We start from the raw sequence: 16,303 nt of genomic DNA on the forward strand, positions 1-16,303 counted from the left end.
GACAATGTAATATTGAGTGGATGCAAGAGAGAATGAAGTTGTGAGGCATGCAACTAATGAATGAACCTTAAGGACAGTTTGTTGAGTGAATTAAGCCAGGAATGAAAAGACAACTATTATAATGCCTCACTAATAGGGATTAACTTCAATTTGCAAACTTTGAGATTGAATTCAAGAGCATGGGTTATCAGGTGAAGGGGTACTGTAAAGGTTCCTAGATTGTAAACTCTTACAGCAGTCACATCTATTCCTGAGTTGTAACTGTTATTTCTGAATTCTGAGATACTGAGCTCTTGTGTATAACTGATTGTTCCCTGGAACTTCGGTTATTTATGTAACACCTCAGACTCAGAGCCAGAGTTCTACAGCTATGAAAGTCATCATCTGATACAGCAACTGCTAAAAAAGCTGAAAAAGAGATCAGACTTCATTTAGAGATATGAATGAAACTTTTCTGGTTAGGACCAAGGTAAATCAGAATACAGGGTAAAGGATGACTGTATTTAAAAACTTCATTCAACTTCTGGAGGAGACCATAGGAAGAGATGGTTATTGGGTGTAAAATTTATATTTTCTGTAGCACACCGTCTAATTTAACTTTATGGCCAGTTTATTCAAACACCATAATTATACAGAGCTTTGAACAGGGAGTGAGATCTCGTTGGTTTGTACAGCTTAGTGTGATTCCCTTATACATCCCAGAGTAATCTGGGAAGATTAAAAAGTATTTACAAAGTCCCCTTGAGGGACTGGGGAAAAATGTGGAAATATTAAACTACCCCAGTGGAAGACCTGATATTCTTGCAAGCATCTGGGACTACCAATTTAATAGGACAAGCCCTTGATCTTGGTGCTTGCCCTCATAATACTTATTCTTGCAAAGGAAAAGTTAAGACTACTTATAGTGATGTCTAAGAGTCACCCTCAGAGAACCTCTTTTGTTGCTCAGATGTGGCCTCTTTCTCTCAGCCAACTCCTCAGGTAAAATCACTACCTACCCCATTATGTGGGACATGACTCCCAGGGATGTAAATCTCCCTGACAGTTTGGGACCTGATGCTTGGGGATGAGTCTGGCCTCAGCATCCTAGGGTTGAGAAAGACTTCTTGACTAAAAGGGGAAAGAGAAATGAAACAAAATAAATTTTTCAGTGGCCGAGAGATTTCAAATAGAGTGAAGAGGTCATTCTGGAGGTTATTCTTTTGCAAAATATAGATATCCCTTTTCAGTGTTTGGTGCATTAGAGCAGCTAGAGAGAAATGCCTGAAACCACTGAACTGTAATCCAGTAGTCTTGATTCTTGAAGATGATTGCATAACTATAGAGCTTTTATGGTGTAACTGTGTGATTGTAAGAATCTTGTGACTGAAACTCCCTTTATCCAGAGTATGGGCAGATAAATAAGAAAATAAAGACAATAAATAAATAAATAATACAGGAAACAGATGTATGGGCTGTTTTGGGTGTTCTTTTTCACTTTCACTTGTATTTTTATTCTTATATTTATTGTTTTTATTCTTATTTAATTGTTTATGAAGTAATGAAAAATTGATTGCAATGATGAATGCACAGGCATATGATGATACTGGTGAGTTGTTGATTGTATTCTTTGGATGATTATATGGGATGTAAATAAATCTCAATACAATTGCATTTTTAAAAAAAAGAGAGAAAAGAAAAGACATGTCTATGTGATATGAGGCAGGTATACAAACCACAGAAATTTAAGGATTGCTGGCAGCCGGCTCTAGAATATTACCATCTTTGGGGAGAAAGCGTCACCTTGCAGATGCTTTAGTTTTGGCCTTCTTCTAGTCTAAAAACCATGAGCCAATAAATTCCCATTGTTTAAGCCAACCCATTGTGTGATATTTGTCATAGTAGATAGACAAGCTAAGACTCACTGGTCTAAGAAACATGGTATCTTTGCTCTAGGCCTTCTCAGTGGATAGAGCTACGAAATAGGTGTATGTATACTTGAACACACATGCATTCATCTATATTTCTATAGCCATCCATCTATTAGCATATTTATTAACATGATTTTAATATGAGCGCTCTGATTCCAATCCAATGACACAGAGTTACTCTAGCTTCCCACTTTCCTTATTTGTAACATGTTTTGATAATAGAAATAAGAAACTTGCCTCTATTTACCTATAATATTATATTTGTTTATTCAATCCTAGAATACACCTAACATAGTTTCAGAATTCCTGAGCTATAATCATGGTAATTTTTTAATTTTAACTTGGATTTAGTATGAGCATTCATCAGTAGAAATGGATTATATCATTAATTTTATTGCTATCTTTTTCAAGTTTTTGTTGACATCAAAATATATAGCATCAGCTTTTCAAATGTAGTAGTTGAATATAATTTATTAAAAAGTTGCAAACTGGTTGTTTAACTTATTACTCATTTATTTATTCTTGGATTTTTTTCTATATGCTTTCCACATATTATTTTAAGTTTTCCTGCAATTATATTCGTTTTATGAATTCATGTGCATGTTTACATTCTTACCTCATTGAGGTTTCAAGGGAAATAAATGATTTAAAACGGGCAAAATACTTAGGATGGTGCCATATAATAAGCATTCAATAAATAATCATTTTCATTTTTGAATTTTCTATTTTTCAATTTTTATTTCTCGCTCTCATTATAAATTCCTCTATTCAACTTTCATTTCCCTGTCACTTTTCTCACATATTTTGTTGAATGCTTAATTATTTGATTTTTATTTATTTCGCTTAATAATTAATGCCCATATAATTCGGACACTTGCCATTTTGTAGACACAGCATTTGATTCAACTTAGAGAATCCCAAGTGAAGACTTGATAGTTACTCATTTTAGTGTATAAAATAATTATCTGTAGAAAAGACAGCTCTTCATTTAATAGGAAAGTTCAGCAAATTGGGATGTCTCTTTTATCTTGGACATGGTTGTTACAGTAATGAGCATTTTTGGAACATTATAGCATACCTCAATGAGAGGTCAGGCCAGACTTGAGAGCATTCAAGAGAGACTCAAAGCTAATGGTCTCCTTTGTACCAACTGGCAAAACTTTAAAGCTCACAGATAGTCTCTGGCCTTTGACTCTTCTGGTTATGTTATTCCTTGAAAATTCACACATGTGGCTTGGAAAAGGACAAAAGAAATGACAATTTACTCGCTGATTTGTTGTTCTTTTTCTTTTTATACTAATTTCAATATCAACTTCCCATCCAAAATGAATACATAAATAAGAAGGGCTCTCTAGGAGATGTTATATATAGTCATTCCATTCCTTATTTATAATTTTCAGTTAAATCTGTCAGATGAACATAAAAAGTAGTATGTGGTCTGAATTTTAAAATGCCATACATTTCCATTTGTCTCTTTACTTCTACTTCTGTTTAAGCATGCATATATAGAAATAAGGATCTAGTGTCTTTTGTTCTCTTCAGGCTTTCAGTTTTTCAATTCAAAGTTAAACCTTTTGATCTGTGATCAATGAATATAAAATCATATGCTTTTAAAGGAAGAAAAGAATTATAAATTTAGTAAGCAAATTCAACTGAAACAGCATGCAAACTAGCAAAATGAAGTTCAATTAAGAAGACTGTTCATTATAATATGGGTATTAAAAATTAAAGTAATGTTGATAAGTAAAAGTCTTTCCTGCCTATATACATTTATGGTACAATTTTATGCCTAAAAACTTTTTTGGGAGAGGAGATTCAACCCAAGTTGTACCTTTCAAATAAACCAGTAGAGTAATTTTTAGCAACAGGCAATTATTTACTCATTATGGTGATTTTCATAAGTATCTCTTTTAATTGTATGAAAGACAACTAGGGAAATTCAGTCAGCCTGAATATAGAAACTTGTCAATTAAAACTATGTACTTTGGCATAAAATAAATTGTTAATTTCCAACTAATTTATATAGTGGTGAGTCAAGCCTTCATTTAAAGCCTGCATAAAAGTAATGTTCAATAGATGGTTTAGATATGTCTAGACAAATTTTGAATTAGATCACATTTAGATATTTAAAATTGAAAAACTTTAGCTTTTGATTTTTAAATTTTTTTATTTAGATGGGATTAAGAACCTTCTTGACAAAAGAGGTGAAAAAGAAATGAAACAAAATTAAGCTTCAATGACTAAGAGATTTCAACTAGAGTTGAGAGCTCATTCTTGAAGTTATTCTTAAGCATTATATAGATATTCCATTTTTAGTTTCTAGTGTATTAAGATGGCTAGGACTTGTTGAACTGCAATCCAGTAGCCTTGATTCTTGATGATGAGTGCATAACCTACCTGGCTTTTACAGTGTGATCATGTGATTGTGAAAAACCTCATGACTGACACTCCCTTTATCCAATGTGTGGGCAAATGAGTAAGAAAATAAAGACAAATAAATAAATAAATAATGGGGGAACAAGGAATATGGGATGTTTTAGATGGTCATTTTAATTTTTTTTTTTAATAATGAAAATGTTCTAAATTTTATTGTGGTGATAAATGCACAACTATATGATGATACTATGAGCCACCAATTGTATACTTTGGATGATTGTATGGTATGTGAATATATCTCAATGAATTGCATTAAAAAAACAATTTAGAATTTAGAATGCAGAAAAAGGAAAAAGTCATAGTTTTGTTGTTTTGAAGTGACAACTTGCAAGCATAGAATACTACCCCGTATTTCTAATATAATTCTTTCCCTTATTTTAATCTTTAATTCCTTTCTTCTTGCTTTTTCTATCATACCTTCTACTATCTAACTTACCAATATACTTGGGAAAACAAATTGTTGAGTCTTTCTCTATCGAAAGGATAAGATAAGGCTTATTATGAGGTTGACAACCCCCAAATCTCAAAGGCTTAAACAGCACAGCTTTATTTTTCACTCCCTCTTGATCTTCATCATGTTTAGATGGGGGATCCGCTCCAACATGAGCTTCATTCTGGGACCCAGCTTCACAGCAGTCCTACCATCTAGGACTTGGTTGCTTATTGCAATAGAACAGGAAGAGAGCCGGGAGAATTGTATTCTGGCTCTTAAATCCTTTTGCCCAGAAATAACACATATCACTTCTACTAATTATTTTAATGGCAAGGTATGTCATGTTGCCACAGTGAACTTCATGGCAACAAGTAATTGTGATGTTGCTTATTCCAGAAGGGAGAAGTGACTTAGATATCGCATACAGTGGTAATGTCTACTACACATCTTAAACATATCTCATGCTTCCATTTTTCATAATCAAATCCAGTTATTGAATCAGCTAAACTCTATGATCATCAGCTTTTTGCAGCTGCATACAAGAATGACTACCACTCTTCACCAATGGCCATCCTAGTCTGACCAGTCACAATTCTACATCTCTGAAGTAGGCAATAGCTTTGTTTGTGTGTTTGGTTTTATATTATGGGTATTTTCCCCACTCATCAGTCATTGCTTCAGCATTAATAGTGCAAATACTTCTTGATCACTTTTCTTCTACTACTGCCTGAAAGGAGGATAATACTTTTCCATCTTCTTATATAGAAAATAGAGATTCATGTTGGCCATGGCATTTTGCGCAAAGTTTCAATTCTTATCCCTAAATGTTTTATTTTTGTGCTAACTGCTCATTCAAAACCTTCAACCCCATTTTTCCCACCTTGAGTTCTTGAGTGAGGACAATAGGAGGCAACAATATGAAGGTGAAGGGATCCCATTAGGATCTCCTATTGTCATGGAAAAATAATTAAGAGGATTTCAGTACATATTGAGAGATCATGAAAGAAAATTATGTATTAGCATAAATTTTAAATAATGAATTAAAAGCAATGCATTTTTCTTATGTTTTTAAGAAAACTTTAATATACCATGCAGTGAGTCCATATTTATAATTACGGGAGGTCTCTAAATATCATTTCTAGTCTTTGTGGGGCATTTGTAAGAAAAAGTCAAGATTAACCCATTGAATCAGACCATGTTTGTGCTTCTCTAAGATCTTCAAGCAGAGATAGAGATGCACCTGCTGTTCGCTTTTTAAATTTCTCATTAGCATTATTTTTCTAGATACTGATGAACTATAATCAATGGGATGATTCAAAGTTTGCGAGCTCATCAAAGAACTGAAGAAAAATAGTTACTACAACCCTTTTCAAGCATGCTTGATGCATTTAGAGAATGGAATTGTTTTGAAAGCTTAACCTTTTAAGTGATTCTAAGTTTGTAATAGATGGTCACAAAATATTTATTGAGCTGCCTTAGCCATAATGAGTTGTTTGCTTCTGCTTTCCTGAATTGTTCAAGACTGATGTTTTGGTCTGTGAAAATGGAAACCCTGTGAAATTATGATAAACTGCTAAACATTTTTCTCTTTGACACACAGCTTTCCCTATTAGTGAGAGGTATTTATCTAACAATTAGAATGAGCATCATCCAGTGTCAGGAACACTACCAGACAGAAGATTAAAACTCCATCCCCAGGATCAAAGAACAGACTGCTCTGACAGGAGAGCCTGAAGAACTGGATAAGAACACTCACTTAATAAATTAAACTTGTTTTTACTTTGGGCTGGTATTGTAGATATTGGAGGGTCTAATATGGTTCTTAGCCTTTGTGGTGGGAGGAACAATGGTTCCCACCAAGATGTCCACATCCTAATCCCCAGAAATGCTGAATATGTTACCTAATAGGGAAAAATCGGTTTTAGTTAAGGGCATAAAAATGGGGAGATTAGCCCAGATTATCTGGGTGTGCCCGATGTAATCACAGAGTCCTTTTGAGAGACACACTAAAGGACTCAGAGTCAGAGGAGAAGCTGATGTGATGACGGAAACAAAGATCGGGGTGATATGCTTTGAAGATGGGTGAAGGGCCACAAGGCAAGGAATGCAAGTGGCCAGTAGAAGCTGAAAAAAAAAAAAAAAGGAAAGGGAATCTCCTTTGAGAGTCTCCACAGGGACCAGCCCTCCTGAAGTATTGTCTGTTACAGCTCAGTGAAACCGATTTCACGTTTGACCTCCAGAATTGGCAATAAATTTATGTGGACTTTTGGATTGTTTTGGTTTTGCTTTTCTTTTCATTAGAAAAGTTGTAGACAGAAAAATCATGCAGAAAATACAGAATTCCCATCTATTCTGCTCAAATACACAGTTCCCCTATTATTAACCTTTACCTTAGTGCGGTATCTTTGTTACAGTTGATTAAACAATATTATCATGATTATACTATTAACTATAGTGCATAGATAACATTAGGGTTCACAGCTTATGTTGTACATTCCTATACAGTTTTTTAAAATTCCAGTAGCATAAATACAGCCTAAAATTTCCCCTTTAACCATATTCAAATCTATAATCCAGTGGTAATAATTGCATTCACAAAGTTGTGCTACCATCACCACCATCCATTACCACAACATTCCATCATTCCAAACAGAAACTCTGTAGCAATTAAACATTAAATCCCCAATTCCTACTCCCATCCCAGCCCCTGGTAAACGGTATTCTACTCTCTGACTCTATGAGTTTGCTTATTCTCATTATTTCTTGTCAGTGAGATCATACAATATTTGCCTCTTTTGTCTGGCTTATTTCATGCCACATGATGTCTTCAAGGTTCATCCATGTTTTTGCATGATCAGAACTGCATTGATTTTTATGACTTAATATTATTTCATTGTATATATGCTTACATTTTGTTTACCCATTCATCTGTTGATTAATTATTTGGTTTCTTCCATCTTTTGAAAATTACAAATAATGCCGTCATGAGTATCAATGTGGAAATATCTGTTTGAGTTCCTGCTTTCAATTCCTTGGAGCATATATACCCAGAAGTGGGATTGAAGAGTCATCTGATATTTCTATCCTTGACTTTCTGAGGAACCACCAAACCTTCTTCCACAGTGACTGCACCATTTTACATTCCCACTAACAATGAATGAGTGTTCCTATTTCTTCATGTCCTCTCCAACACTTGCAATTTTCAGGTTTTTTTTAAAGTAGCGTCTTTTCTAGTGGATGTGAAATGGTATCTCATTGTGGCTTTGATTTATATTTTCATAATGTTGAGTTATCTTTTCATATGCTTTTTGGCCATTTGTATATCTTCTTAAGAAAAATGTCCACTCAAACCTTTTGTCCTTTTTTAAAATGTGTTGTTTGTCTTTTGTTGTTGAGTTGTAAGATTTCTTTATACATTCTAGATGTTAAACACTTGCCTGATATGTGTTTGCCATATATTTACTCCCTTTTGTAGGTTGTCTTTTTGCTTTATGATAAAATCCTTTGATGTACAAAAGTTTTTTTTCATTTTGATGAGGTCCCATTTATCTCTTTTTTCTTTCATTGTTCATATTTTTGGCATAAAGTCTAAGAAACAATTGCTTAACACAGGGTCCTAAGGATGTTTCCCTAGGTGCTCTTCTAGGAGAGGAATAGTTTTGGCTTTTGAAATATTTGTGTCTTTGGTCCATTTTGAGTTAATTTTTGTACATGGCATGAGATAAAGGTCCACTTTCACTCTTTTGTACATGGATACCCAGTTTTCCCGGGAACATTTGTTAAAGAAGCTATTCTTTCTTCATTGAGTGGATTTGGCACTCTTGTGAAAAATCACTTGAGCATCGTAAAGGCTTATTTCTGAACTCTCATTTCAATTCCCTTGATCTTATGGGTCCTTGTGCTAGTACTATGCTGTTTTAATTATCATAGTTTTTTGCTATAAGTTTTTAGATCAGGAAGTATGAGTCCTCCTAATTTCTTCTTTTACAAGATGGTTTTGACCATTTTATACTACTTATGATTCCATATAAATTTAATGATTGGCTTTTCCATTTCTACAAAGAATTTTGTTGGAATTTTGATTAAGATCTCAGCAATGTTTATTCTTCCAATCCATGAACACAAAATGCCCTTCCACTTATTTAGGTCTTCTTTAATTTCTTTTAGCAAAGTTACATCGTTTTCCATGTATAAATCCTTTACATACATGGTTAAATTTATTCCTAAATATTTTATCCTTTTACTTGCTCTTATAAATGGATTTTTTTCTGGATTTCTTCTTTGGATTGTTCATTACCAGTGTTTAGGGTCACGAATGATTTTAGCATGTTATCATGAACCTACCACCTTGCTGAATTTGTTTTTTAGCTCTAGTTGCCTTGTTGTGGATTTGGGGCATTTTCTATATATAAGATCATGTCATATGCAAATAGCAAAATTTATTTCTTCATTTCCAATTTGGATGCCTTTGGTTCTTTTTCTTTCCTAGTTTGCTGGCTAGAACATCCAGTACAATGTGGAATAACTTATTGACCTGGTCATCCTTGTCTTATGTGTAATCTTAGAGGGAAAAATTCCAGCCTTTCATCGAGTATGATAGTAACTGTGAGTTTTTCATATATGCCTTTTATGATATTGAGGAAGTTTTTTCTTTATTCCTAATTTTGTAAGTGTTTTTATCAAGAAGGGGTGCTGTGCTTTTTCAAATGTCTTCTCTGCATTGATTCACATGCTCATGTAGGGATTTTCCCCCTTATTCTATTAATGTGATGTATTACATCAATTGCTTTTCTTACATTGACCCACACTTGCATTCTTTTTTTTTTTTTTTTTTTTTTTTTTTTAAAGGAAGGAAAGACAGAGAAGGAAGGAAGGGAGGAAGAAAGGGAAACATTTTTAAACATTTTCTTGTTTTATTATATTTTGTTTGTTTGTTTGTTTGTTACATGGGCTGGGGCCGGGAATCGAACCGGGGTCCTCCGGCACGGCAGGCAAGCACTCTTGCCCGCTGAGCCACCGCGGCCCGCCCTCACACTTGCATTCTTGATACAAATCTCGCCTGATCACGGTGTATAATTCTTTTAATGTACCATTGGATTCTGTTTCCTAGTATTTTGTTGAGGATTTTTGTGTTATATTCATAAGGGATATTGGTCTGTAATTTTCTTTTCTTGTGCTATCTTTATCTGCTTTGGTATTAGGTTGATATTCACATCATAAAATGAGTTAAGAAGTGTTCCCTCTTATTCAATTTTTTGGAATGGTTTGGTGTTACATCTCTTGGAAGGTATGGAAATTGTCTGTGAAGCCATCTGCTTCTGGGATTTTCTTTGTTGGGAAGTTTTTCATGACTTATTCAATCTCTACTTGCTATTGGTCTTTTGAGATCTTCCATTTCTCCCTGAGTCAATGGAGGTAATTTGTGTGTTTGTAGGAATTTGCCCATTGCATCCTCTCTCTTCCTTTTTTTAGTCTAGCTAAAGGTTTGTCAATTTTATGGATCTTTTGAAAGAACCAACTTTCGTTTCATTGGTGCCCTATGTCGTTTTTTATGCTCTATTTCAATTATCTTTGCTCTAATCTTTGTTATTTCCTTCATTCTGCTCTTTTGGGTTTAGTTTATTCTTCTTTTTCTTGATCCTCGAGTTATGAGGTTAGGTCTCTGATTTGAGATCTTTATTCCTTTTTAATGTAAGCATTTAGAGCTATAAATTTCTCCCTGAACATTGCCTTTCTTGCATCACATACCTTCTTTTATGTTGTAGTTTTGTTTTAATTTCCTTCAAGTTCTCTCCTAATTTCATTTTTTTATTTTTTCTTTGACCCAATAGATGCTTAAAAGAATCCACATATTTGTGAATTCTCTGATTCCCCCTCAGGTATTGATTTTGACCTTAATTCCATTGTGGTCAATGAAGATACATTATATAATTTAAACATCTGTGAAGTATTGAGACTTGTTTAGTGACAACATATAACCTATACTGGACAATTATCCATATGCACTAGAGGAGAATATATGCGCTGCTACTTAGGGTGAAATGTTCCATGTATGTCTGTTGGTTCTAGTTGGTTTACATTCTCATTCATGTCTTCTGTATCCTTACTGCTCCTCTGCCTAGATGTCTCATCCATTATAGAAGGAGGCGTGGTGAGGTTTCCTGCTCTCAGGGTAGAATGATCTATTTCGCCCATCATATCTGTCAAGTTATTTGCTTCATATATTTTGGGGCTCTGTCATTAGGTGCATATGAAATTATAATCAATAGGTCTTGCTCTATTGACCCCTTTATCAGTATATAGTCACCTACTTTGTCCCTTGTAAGAGATTTTGACTTAGAGTACATTTTATTTGCTATTAGTATAACTACCACAGCTCTCTTTTGGTTACTATCTGCATGGTATATATATGTATTTTTTCCATCCTTTCATTTTCAACTTACTTGTGTCTTTGAATTTAAGGTGAGTTTCTTGTAAAAAGAATATAATAGACTTATGCATTTTTATCCATTCTGCCTTTTATCCATTTCTATCCATTTTGACTGGAGCGCTTAATTCATTTACATTTAAAGCAAACGCAGGCCTTTGTTCTGCCATTTTGCTAATTGGTCTTTGTAAGGCTTGTGCCATTTTTTGTTCCTCCATTCTTCTGTTAATGTCTACTTTCATATTTATTTTTGGGGGGGTTCTTTTGTATCATTTTAGATCCTTCTCATTTGTTTCTGTATGTATTTTTCAAATGTGTTCTTTGTGGTTATCATGGGGCTTGAATTTAACATACTAAATCTATAATATTCACGTTTTATTTGATACCAAATTAACTTTAATAGCATACATATATACTGTTCCTGTAGCCCTGTGTCCTCCCACCTTTTTTATCACTTTTTGCAGATTATATCTGTCTACATTGTATGTTCAAAACCAGACATTTATCATAACTTCTCATACATTACATTTTAGAAACTGTGAGAAGTACAAAGTGGAGTTACACATGAAAAAGTACAGTAGTTCTGGCATTTATAATACCCAGATGCTTATTTTTACCAGAAGTTTTTATTTTGTTATGCCACTTTGATCCCTCTCCAGTGTCCTCTCCTTTCTGTCTGAAGAACATCTTTAGTATTTGTTAATATGGTGGGTCTAGTGGTGACAAACTCCCTTAGCTTTTGTTTATCTGTAAATGTCTTAATCTCATTTTTGGAAGACTGTCTCCCTGGATATTGCTTTCATTCAGCACTTTAAATATTTCATCCCACTACGTCTTGCCTCCATGTTTTCTGATGAGAAATCAGCAGTTAATCTTATTGAAGTTACCTTGTATTTGACAAAGGATTTTCTCCTGCTGTTTTCAGAATTCTCTCTTTATCTTTACCATTGGACAATCTGATTAGCATGTGTCTCAGAATACGTCTAATAGGATTTATTCTGTTTGGAGTATGTTGCATTTCTTGGACATGTCTATTTATTTCTTTTACAGGATTGGGGAAAGTTCTGGCTATTATATCTTCCAATAGTCTTTCTGCCCCTTTTACCTTGTCTTCTCCTTTGCAATATCCATGGTGTATGTTTGTGTGCTTCATGCTGGCACTCATATCCCTGAAACACTGCCCAATTTTCTTTCCTCTGTCTGTTCTTCTGACTATGATATTAATTGTCCTGTCTTCTAGTTTGCTGATTCTTTCTTCTGAATTCTTTCTTCAGATCTGCTATTGCACACTTCTAATGTATTTTTAATCCTGTTGCTGTGCCTTTTATCCCCATAATTTCTGTTATGTTTGTTTCCATACTTTCAATTTCTTCTTTATGCTTACACATTGTCTTCATATTACACTTTAGCTTTTTATCCACATTTTTCTTTATCTCCTGAATTGATTTAAGAGATTTGTTTGAACTTCTCTTATTAGTTTTTCCAAATTCTGTGTCTCCTCTGAAATTTGAACTTGTTCCCTTAAATAAGCAATAGCTTTCTGTTTTTTCAGTATGGCTTGTAATTTTTTCCTAATGTGAAAAAATTAGCTTATATTGATGAGCTATGTTTGAAGGTCAATTTTGCCCTCTTGACTGTGGTTTTATTGTTAATTGGATTTGTGTTAAGGCTTTTCTTTGAGACTTGGTCCAATTTATTCTGGACCCTTAAGGTAACCCATGTTTCACTATTCAGATTTCTCAGCTATTCTTCAAGTGACCCTTGCCCTGTATAAAATGGAACCTCTCCTTCACTTTGCTCCCCTCCCCTCCCTTCTCTCTCTCTTTCTATCCTGGGGGTCATTTTGTTTGCAGCATGCAGTATGATTTGTCAGCTTGTGTTCTGCCCTATCTCTGTGGACTTTAGTCCCCGTACTTGGATATGCATGGGGTTTTAACATGCTGTTATGAGTGGGGTCGCATAGTTTATATCTACAGAGGGTCCTGGGCTATGCTACTTCTGCATGACTACCAAGTTGTATGGGATGAAGTGCGTGGGGAGGGAATGGACTAGTTGATCTGTAACAGAAGTTTCTTACCTGATCTTGGAGATTATTTTTCTTTTTCTCCTGTTCAGCATTTATGGAGTCATTCTCCAGTCTCTTATCTTCCAGAGTTCTGGGATTTGTCATTTTATTAGCTGATTCTGAGGAGAGATTTTTTTACAGGTGATATCTTAAGTCACCATGTTGATGTCACTCTGAAGAATGAATTTTGAATATCAATGAGCTTATCACCAGAATATCTTAAATTCAAAATTTTAAAATGTTTTCCACATTATGGCCAGGTTTACCTGTTAGGTATTGTTATTTTCTCACCCTCTGTTCTTTTTTGTCACTTCTAGAATTTTATTCATACTGTAATATGAAATCTCCTCAGTTTCAATTTTCCATTGTCATTGTATTTAATAAACATTTTAAGTTTTAACATTAATGATTCTATCCCCTTAAATTCTGTATTTATAAAATTGTTCTTTAATATTCCTTGGGGATATTTTAACTTCTGAGAGAGATTATTAATATTACTATTTTTAAGGTAAGAAAACCATTAATATCTATTAATTTATAGGTCATCTCATAGTCTCTGTTCACTTCATTGCAGATCAGAAGGACCATCAGGTAATCATGACCTCAACACAGGTGGACAATACGTGCAATGAATCACTGATTGGGCAAAGAAATCTCATTGCTGATTCCATCTCCAAACATTTTGGTTCTTCGTTTAAATTTTTTTGTCAGTATAAATAATGATGATTGCTCTTCTTTCGGACACATTTCTGGCTAGACCAGATCTTCTCAAGAATAATGCATGATAAAATCTGATCTGCAATATTAAAAGCAGAAATGTCGACCCTATTTTAGTTTCAATCATTCAGCAAGTATTTATTAAATACCTGCCTAATCACCTTGCTTCTATTTCATTGAGTTGATAATCTTTTAAGTTCCTGGGAAGTACAATCTTTAGGCACGATTGTAAATTGAGAAGGCAATCCCAGAAATTCTTTTGATTGTCACATAAAAAAGGATGTATAAATGCGGATTAACCAGTGTGTCCTATTTAACTTTAAGATGAATTAATTTTCAAGTTTACAAGTTTAGAGTTGATGTGTTTGATATTAATTAGTGTCTTATTAAAAGTAGAAGGAACCTCATGACTGAACATGTCAAACAATCCCCATAATTAATATCCTAAAAAATTTTTCTTTGTCAGAGTCCAGTTGATGAATTTTTCCTGCTGGTATGTGACAGACCCCATCTGCCTTTAATAAATACATTGAAGGAATTTTTCTCTAAACTTTTAGACAGCAGATGAAAGTTCAAACACTTTTACTGTATACCTAATTCAGTAGAAGGAACTATTTGCTATGTTAGTTTTTTAAATGTGGAAATTTTATGCTGTATGTTTTTAATAGGTGTAAATAAATGTGAATACCAAGGAACTTCATAAAGGAAGGAACAGGGCAATGTAATTCAGAATTGATTTTAATAAATATTATGTAAAACAAATCTAGATACTGAATAAAATAATATTGACTCTATCAATATGCATGTGTTTTAGTTCCCTAGGCTGCTTAAAGCAAATACTATGGAACAGATCAACTTAAACAATGGGAATTTATCAGTTTGTGGTTTTGAGGCTAAAACAAATTCCATTGTCCAATGACAATGAACATAGGGCCACAATTGTCCAATGACAATTTGGCATTGTCCAATGCCAAATTAAGGCATCATCAAGGTGGTGCTTTCTTATCAAAGACCAGCTGCCAGTGATCCTTGTCTCTTCTGTCACGTGCAACGCGCAGGGTGGCATTTGCTTCCCTCTTGTCTTCCAGATTTTGTTGACTACAGTTTCTGGCTTCCATGGCTTTTTCTCTATTGAAGTGATGAGTGTTAGCATTAAGGTTGTTGTCTTTATTCACACTACAGTAGCAATGAAGTTTGGATGACATGCAACAGTTAGGTGCTACCCACAAAAGTGGGTGTGCTAGTTTGTTAAAGCTGCCAGAATGCAATATACCAGAAATGGAATTTTTTTTTTGCATGGGCAGGCATCGGGAATCAAACCTGGATCTCCAGAATGGCAGGCAAGAACTTTGCCACTGAGCCACCACTGCCCACCTGAAATGGCTTTTAAAAAGGGAATTTATTAAGTTTGCAGCTCTAATGCTATAAAAATGTCCAAACTAAGGTATCTAGGGAAAGATACCTTGACTCTAGTTTGGACCAATAGGTTCAGAACAGTTCTGTCAGCTGGGAAGGCATGTGGCTGACGTTTGCTAGGGTCCTTGGCTCCTCAGTTCAAACAGCTTCCCCAGGGGTGTTTTCTTCAACTCCAAACATTTCTGCCTGTGTCAGGTTTTTTGGCTCTAAAACTTTTTCCAAAATGGTTCCCTCTTAAAGGACTCCGTAAGTTACCCACCTTGAATGGGTGGAGACACATCTCCATGAAAACCACCTAATCAAAAGGTCCTACACACAATTGTGTGGGTCACATCTCCAAGGAAACAATTTAATCAAAAAGATCCCATCTTACAATATTGAAACAAGATTAAAGAACATGGCTTTTCTGGGGTACACAGCACCCTCAAACCAACACAGTAGGTTAATATACTGTTTACTCATTTGTTGGTGTATTTACTTACTTTCTTATCTCCAACTTCATTCCACAAAACTTTGAGTCTAATAAGAGAGGTTTTAAGTTATATTAGTCCATTTTGTGGGAAGTTGTTTTTATTAGTTTTTATTAATTTAATGGAATTATTTCCTGAATGTTTGACCAGGGATAGGCATGAATAAGAAGGCATTAGGAACCTGAAGGAAATGGGGAGAGGAAATAAGGGCAAGAATTGTTTAAGTGAGAATGAATAACTGGAACTAGAGGCAATTTTTAGTTCCCAGTTGTTCTCAAAGGTGGCCCTATGTTCATTGTCCAATTTCTTAACAAGTCCCATTGAGTAAAATCTTAAGTAGGTTTAAAAAGAATTCTTTGACTAAGGAGAAAGATTGGGAGGGTGCACTCTAAGACATATTTACTTAATGCCTATTTTATGCTGGTCATT

At 34.4% G+C, this 16,303-nt stretch overlaps 1 protein-coding gene and 1 long non-coding RNA gene across 7 annotated transcripts in view; both read left to right on the top strand.

The window, feature by feature from the left end:
* The window catches only part of MAGI2 (membrane associated guanylate kinase, WW and PDZ domain containing 2), a 1,430,555-nt gene that overhangs the window by 519,787 nt on the left and 894,465 nt on the right, over positions 1 to 16,303 (top strand). The gene's annotated exons all lie outside the window — the stretch shown is intronic.
* On the top strand, positions 2,466 to 6,558 carry LOC143686665 (uncharacterized). The gene is made up of 2 exons (XR_013177267.1): positions 2,466 to 5,386; positions 6,380 to 6,558. It is a non-coding gene; the product is annotated as an uncharacterized LOC143686665 (long non-coding RNA).

The sequence above is a fragment of the Tamandua tetradactyla genome, chromosome 1 (genome assembly GCF_023851605.1).
Source record: "Tamandua tetradactyla isolate mTamTet1 chromosome 1, mTamTet1.pri, whole genome shotgun sequence".
NCBI lineage: Eukaryota > Metazoa > Chordata > Mammalia > Pilosa > Myrmecophagidae > Tamandua > Tamandua tetradactyla.